This window comes from Heteronotia binoei, chromosome 4 (assembly GCF_032191835.1).
Source record: "Heteronotia binoei isolate CCM8104 ecotype False Entrance Well chromosome 4, APGP_CSIRO_Hbin_v1, whole genome shotgun sequence".
In the NCBI taxonomy this organism is placed as follows: Eukaryota; Metazoa; Chordata; class Lepidosauria; order Squamata; family Gekkonidae; genus Heteronotia; species Heteronotia binoei.
This window is the reverse complement of record NC_083226.1, coordinates 78,823,865-78,830,707: the sequence shown is the minus strand read 5'-3', so window position 1 is coordinate 78,830,707 and position 6,843 is coordinate 78,823,865.

The window sequence follows — 6,843 nt, the reverse complement described above, 5'->3', positions numbered from 1 at the left end:
GTGGGCCCACGGGTGGATCTGTTGGTGGAGGAGGGGGGAAAGGAGGAAGAAGAAGGGGGCAGGGGGCACTAGTTGAACACCAGTGCTTTTTAGAGAACAATCTTTGGAGAGCTGGCTTGGGTTAGAAATGGGCATAAATTTCTCTACTGCATACCTGTATTTATGCCAGACTTGCAGAAGTTCAATAGAAGTTCGGGGCTCTGTGTGAAAGGTCTTCGCTATTTTCTCCCAGTCCCGAAGTCTAAAGGAACCTTCTTTAAACCCAGGGGCATTGCTTACTGATTTCTTGTAACAGAGTCTTAAGTTGGCCAGAAGTCACAGACCCGCCGGACTTTTGGAGCAAAAACTTTAACTCACCTAAATGTTTCTGCTCAGCTTGAGAAAACTGTCCACCCATTACTTACCAAATGAAAGGGGTCGTTTGAAAATGACGGAGCGCGCACTTCGGGGTCATTTGCCAGGCGTTTGATAAGTAGAGCTGAGCTGCTGGGCTGTGCCAGGATACCTGAAAGCAGGCGCTGAGCTGTGCCTATTTTGGTGAGCTGTCCCTGCTTCGAGGCGCCACATGTAGGAATGAAGACTCTCGTGTATTGAGGAAGTGAGGAAAAACTCGCTCTCTGCAAGTCCTGGTTTTATTTATACATCTCAGGCAGTTAATGTAACAGGAAGCATGCATGAGGTTATGTCTTCATAGCCCCCAAGATTCGATACAGCCAGCAATTTATCAAGAATACATGTGTCAGCAAAAGGAAGCAAGAATATGAGTGTAAGATGTCTGTGCCCTTTTAGCCTTTCAGACACAATGTGGGCGGCTCAGGCTGATATGCCAAATGTGTGATCCACCTACATTTCTGTCTTCAGGCTTTGTGGGGTCTGGGGGCTCAAGCGCGTGAGCCCCACAAGTTGCCAAGAAGTAGCTGGGGGGAAATGTACATGTCTGACTCTTGTCCCAACTCCCAAGGAAGCATTTCTGGTGTGGGAAATCTCATCTTCAAGAAATCCAGCAAAAGTCTGTGTTGAAATTCACACTGATGCAGAATGAGTAAAAGAACTATTCACCTTTTTTAGCTGCCACTGGAGTAAATCATTGGGCAGAACTGCTGGTCCTTCAGCTCTTGTTCAACTGAAAATATGCCCCATGGAAATAATTAGCTGCTGATCAGGACCCTGTACACACAAATCAGAGCTACTGGGTAGTTGCCTGTATAAATACATTGGGTTGGAAGAGTAAAGCAGCATTTGATAGCATGCCAAGTTAATATTTATTAGGGTTTGTAGAATCTTTCGGGATCCAGTGCCGTGTTCTACTGGAGAAAGTTTTCCTTCCAGACGTTTCGTTCTCAGCTGCGGAGAACATCCTCAGTGGCGTTGCAGCCGGAGCAGGCGCTCAGACCTTCTTGGCTGCTGTGCATGGAGTGGGGCCAGGGCTGCTGGAGAGCTGCTATTTGTAGGCTGGAGGGGGTGTGATGAAAGGGCAATTGGTTTGTGGATGTGCCCATTGTTTGGTGGGGCTTCCTGGAAGGGTAGTGATAAGGAAACTGGCTGTTGAATGTGATCATTGTTCTGTGTTGATTGCTGGGAAGGTTGGAAGGGGTTTGAAGATAAGGAAGATGGTTGTTGACTGTGCTGATTGTTCTGTGGAATTTGCTGGTTGTTCTGAGACTTTCTGCAATTTATAGTCTGTAGGGTGTTTTGCAGAGCTGGGTACCAAGATTGGTGGATGGAAATGCCTTCTTCCTTTCTGTTAAAATTGTGCTGGTGTTTGTAAATCTCAATAGCTTCTCTGTTCAGGCGGGTATGATAATGTGAGACCGTAGAAAGGACTTCAGTTCTTTCAAAGTGGATATCGTGGTCTCCTTCTTGAAGTAGGTCTGAGCGCCTGCTCCGGCTGCAACGCCACTGAGGATGTTCTCCGCAGCTGAGAACAAAACGTCTGGAAGGAAAACTTTCTCCAGTAGAACACGGCACTTGATCCCGAAAGATTCTACAAACCCTAAGGACGTTACCAGCCATGAAAACCTGAAATCTTTAATATTGATTGCTGTCAAAATCCTAGTCATGTGATTTACTAACAACAAAATGCATGTCTCTCTGTGTGTTAAATCCTGCATTAGATACACCTGTAATACATGAAACATTTAGAGCAAAGAGACTCTACATGAGTACAACTACAGGAGAAAAAGAAAATGTGCCATAGCATCAGCAACAATAAGAAAGGTTGTGTTCTTCACACGTTTGAACCATGTCCTCCCTCTAGTCTGGAATCTTCCCCACTCTAGTTTGGTACTAACCATGCTAAGCATTCAGAGGTTCTTGCATGTAATTACATGCATGTAGCCTGCAGCTGTGTATACACAGAGGTCTGAGAGGAGCAGAACAGAGCAGAGCAGCTCTCATAGCTGAGACAGCTAGAGAAGTTGCTGGGAATTTCTGAGTTTTGGAAGACTTCATTCTGAGCTTTGTGGGGTTGCCTAAAATTCTGAGGTGTGATAGCTGGGGAACTGCTGTTTGTTTGGTCTTTGTTTGGTCTCTGTTTGGTTGAGTGGGCTAAAGGAGAAAGAGATTGAGAGTGATTGCTGCTGATTGCTGAGGAGTGCCTCTGCTCCACCCTCTTTGCATTTTAAGCTGCGCCTTGCCAAAAGCCGAGCATATCTCACAGAGGTCTGAGAGGAGCAGAACAGAGCAGAGCAGCTCTCATAGCTGAGACAGCTGGAGAAGTTGCTGGGAATTTCTGAGTTTTGGAAGACTTCATTCTGAGCTTTGTGGGGCTGCCTAAAATTCTGAGGTGTGATAGCTGGGGAACTGCTCTTTGTTTGGTCTTTGTTTGCTCTTTGTTTGGTTGAGTGGGCTAAAGCTGAAAGAGATTGAGAGTGATTGCTGCTAATTGCTGAGGAGTGCCTCTGCTCCACCCTCTTTGCATTTTAAGCTGCGCCTTGCCAAAGGCCTCTTGGCCTGTGCCTCTTCACCTGGGGGCTCCCTAAGGACCAGGAACCCAGATCCCTGATTTCCTTGTTCTCCCAATAAGGTAAGTTGACCCTCCAGAAGGGGAGCCACTTAAACAAACAGCATTTAAAGAGGAATGTATATAATGTATTTATATATATAAAATGAAGATAGAATGCCAGCAGGGGGTTGGGGGCTTTCCAGTGTTTTGCACTAATTGTCACATGTATGACTATCTGCCCAAAGGACAGAAGTTTTGGGTGTGTGCTCGATGCAAGGAGCTCCTGGTTTTCAGGGAACGAGTTCGTACCCTTGAGGCCGAGGTGACTGCCCTGGAGAAGCAGAGACGGTCAGTTAGGCACTTGGGGAAGACTCTCGGGGGCGTATTAGATGAGCCCCGCTCTGAACGCAGCAGCTCCGTTGCTGCCAGAGAGCATGAGGGTCGAGAGGGAACAGGGCACCGTGCTGAGGATAAGGGGAATATGCCCTTAGAAGGGACCTCTTCTTCGGTTGGTGAGCGGGAATCCTTTCGCGCCAAGGAACCATCCCTGGGCAGGGGGAGAGCGGAGGTTTTGGTAGTTGGTGATTCGATCCTTAGGCAAGTAGACAGCTGGGTAGTGAAACCGCGTACTGACCGTATGGTGACTTGCCTGCCTGGTGCAAAGGTAGCGGACATTACACGTGTAGTAGATAGGCTGATAGACAGTGCTGGGGAGGAGCCCGTGGTCGTGGTGCATGTTGGCACCAACGATGTGGGGAAATGCAGTCCTGAGGTCCTGGAGGAAAAATTTAGGCTGCTAGGTGGGAGACTTAAGGCCAGGACCTCCAAGGTAGCTTTCTCGGAAGTGCTACCTGTTCCATGTGCAGGGCAGGAGAAACAGGCACAAGTTAGAAGTCTCAATGTGTGGATGAGACGATGGTGTAAGGAGGAAGGGTTTAAGTTTGTTAGGCACTGGGATGCTTTCTGGAACAAGCGGGAGCTGTACAAAAGAGACGGTCTCCACTTGTCCCCGGATGGAACCAGGCTGCTGGCGCTTAAAATCAAAAAGGTGGCAGAACAGTTTTTAAACTAAATCTTGGGGGAAAGCCAACAGGAGATCAAATGTCTCTGGTTTGGGAGGACTCGTCTCAAAGAGATGAAGTGTTGGCTGTTACTTTTCTACCGGGTAATGGGTCAGAGTTGTCCACTGAGATGGTGACAAACAATATGGACTGTCTACCAAAGTCTCGAGGCGGCAGGAGGAAGGTTGTGGGCCTAGCTTGCCTGGGAAATTATAGATGTTTGTATGCAAATGCTAGAAGTGTTTGAAGTAAAATTGGTGAGTTGGAATGTTTAGTGTTGGGAGAAAGCATAAACATTGTGGGAATTTCAGAAACTTGGTGGAATGAGGAGAATCAGTGGGACAAGGCGATTCCTGGGTATAAGTTATATCGGAAGAATAGGGAGGGAAGGGTTGGAGGTGAGGTGGCTCTGTATGTCAGAGAGGATATACGGTCCAGTAAGACTGAGGTCAGAGAATTAGATTCACTTTTAGAAATGCTTTGGGTTGAAATAGAGGGCCCAAAAGGAAATTTAACTATGGGAGTTTGTTATCACCCACCAAATCAAAAGAGAGAGGACGATTATAATATGATGGAAGGCTTAAAAATAGCGGCTAAATGTTAAAAACTGTGTTGTAATAGGTGATTTTAACTACCCGCAGATTGATTGGGTCAATATGTGCTCTGGTCGAGAGAAAGAGATTGAGTTTCTTGATGCTCTCAATGACTGTGCTATGGAGCAGATGGTCTCAGAACCTACCAGGGGTGGGGCGATCCTGGATTTGGTCCTAAGTAATGCCCAAGACTTGGTGAGAGATGTAAAAGTGATTGCGCCGCTTGGGAGCAGTGACCATAATGTTATTGATTTTACTGTTTGTATAAATAGGGAGTTGTCCAAAAAGACCGCCACAACCACGTTTAACTTTAAAAGGGGTAAATACACTGAGATGAGGAGGCATGTGAGGAGGAAACTGAAAGGAAAAGTAAATACGGTCAAAACCCTTGGGGAAGCTTGGAGACTATTTAAAACTATAATCCTAGAAGCTCAGATAAAATACATACCACAAGTTAGAAAAGGCACAAACAGGCATAAGAAAAGGCCTGCATGGTTAACAAACAAAGTAATGGAAGCTGTAAAAGGTAAGAAGGACTCCTTTAAGCGGTGGAAAACCAGTCCAAGTGAGATTAGTAAAAGCGAACACAGGCTGTGGCAAATCAAATGCAAGACTGTGATCAGGCAGGCAAAAAGGGACTATGAGGAGCATATTGCAAAAAACATAAAGACCAACAATAAAAATTTCTTCAAATATATTAGAAGTAGGAAACCAGCCAGGGAGGCAGTGGGGCCCTTGGATGACCATGGGGTAAAAGGATTACTGAAGGAGGAAAGGGAAATGGCTGAGAAGCTGAACGAATTTTTTGCCTCCATCTTCACTGTGGAAGATGAGAAATTTTTGCCCGCCCCAGAACCACTAATTTTGGAAGGGGTGTTGAAAGACCTGAGTCAGATTGAGGTGACAAAAGAGGAGGTTCTACAACTGATAGACAACTTAAAAACTAATAAGTCACCGGGTCCGGATGGCATACATCCGAGAGTTCTGAAAGAACTCAAAGTTGAACTTGTGGATCTTCTAACAAAAATCTGTAATCTTTCATTGAAATCTGCCTCTGTTCCTGAGGACTGGAAGGTAGCAAATGTTACCCCCATCTTTAAAAAGGGTTCCATAGGAGATCAGGGAAAATACAGGTCAGTTAGTCTGACTTCAATACTGCGAAAGTTGGTAGAAAGCAAAATGAGTAAGCACATTGATGAACATGGACAAAATGAGTAAGGACATTGATGAACATGGGTTATTGAGGAAGACTCAGCATGGGTTCTGTAAGGGAAGATCTTGCCTCACTAACCTGTTACATTTCTTTGAGGGGGTGAACAAACATGTGGACAAAGGAGACCCGATAGATGTTGTTTACCTTGACTTCCAGAAAGCTTTTGATAAAGTTCCTCATCAAAGGCTCCTTAGAAAGCTTGAGAGTCATGGAGTAAAAGGACAGGTCCTCTTGTGGATCAAAAACTGGTTGAGTAATAGGAAGCAGAGAGTGAGTATAAATGGGCAGTCTTCACAGCGGAGGACGGTAAGCAGTGGGGTGCCGCAGGGCTCGGTACGCGGTCCCATGCTCTTTAACTTGTTCATAAATGATTTAAGAGTTTGGAGTGAGCAGTGAAGTGGCCAAGTTTGTGGATGACACTAAATTGTTCATGGTGGTGAGAACCAGAGAAGATTGTGAGGAACTCCAAAGGGATCTGTTGAGGCTGGGTGAGTGGGCATGAACGTGGCAGATGTGATTCAATGTGGCCAAGTGCAAAGTAATGCACATTGGGGCTAAGAATCCCAGCTACAAATACAAGTTGATGGGGTGTGAACTGGAAGACTGACCGAGAGAGAGATCTTGGGGTCGTGGTAGATAACTCACTAAAAATGTCAAGACAGTGTGCGTTTGCAATAAAAAAGGCCAACGCCATGCTGGGAATTATTAGGAAGGGAACTGAAAACAAATCAGCCAGTATCATAATGCCCCTGTATAAATCGATGGTGCGGTCTCATTTGGAGTACTGTGTGCAGTTCTGGTCGCCGCACCTCAAAAAGGATATTATAGCATTGGAGAAAGTCCAGAAAAGGGCAACTAGAATGATTAAAGGGCTGGAACACTTTCCCTATGAAGAAAGGTTGAACGCTTGGGACTCTTTAGCTTGGAGAAACGTCGACTGCGGGGTGACATGATAGAGGTTTACAAGATAATGTATGGGATGGAGAAAGTAGAGAAAGAAGTACTTTTCTCCCTTTCTCACAATACAAGAAC